Source organism: Morus notabilis, unplaced genomic scaffold (genome assembly GCF_000414095.1).
Source record: "Morus notabilis unplaced genomic scaffold, ASM41409v2 Scaffold1264, whole genome shotgun sequence".
Taxonomy (NCBI): Eukaryota; Viridiplantae; Streptophyta; class Magnoliopsida; order Rosales; family Moraceae; genus Morus; species Morus notabilis.
In genome coordinates, this window is record NW_010367038.1 from 45,969 (window position 1) to 46,607 (window position 639).

Genomic DNA, 639 nt, shown 5'->3' on the forward strand with positions numbered 1-639 from the left:
CAAATACGATTTGCTAGTTCTAAAAACATGTTTAGTAAAAATGGTGATTTCTTATTCCTGAATAGAGGATTCGGGAGTTTCTACTCATGTTTGTTTTCTTTATTAAGTCTTAGTTCTTACAAAGAAATTATTTCCTGAAATAAAGAAAGGAACTCAAGCAAATATGATTTGCTAGTTCTAAAAACATGTTTAGTAAAAAGGGTGATTCGTTATTCCTGGATAGTAGATTCGGGAGTTGCTGCTCATGTTTGTTTTCTTTATTAAGTCTTAGTTCTTACAAAAAAATTGTTTCCTAAAATAAAGAAAGGAACTCAAGCAAATATGATTTGCTAGTTCTAAAAACATGTTTAGTAAAAGGGTGATTCCTTATCCTGAATAGTTGATGCAGAAATAACTAATCATGTTTGTTTTCTTTATTAAGTTTTAGCCCTTAAATGGAAATTGTTTCCACCTAAACAAAGAAAAAGAATCAAAGTAAATAAGATTTACTAATTCTAGAAACATCTTTAGTAGAGGGTGATTCCTCGTCCGGGATAGTTGATTTGGGAACAACTAATCATGTTTTGGTTTTCTTTGTAAAATATTAGTTCTTACAAAGAACTTGCCGTTAGGGACTACACGATGAAAGTGGGAATACCG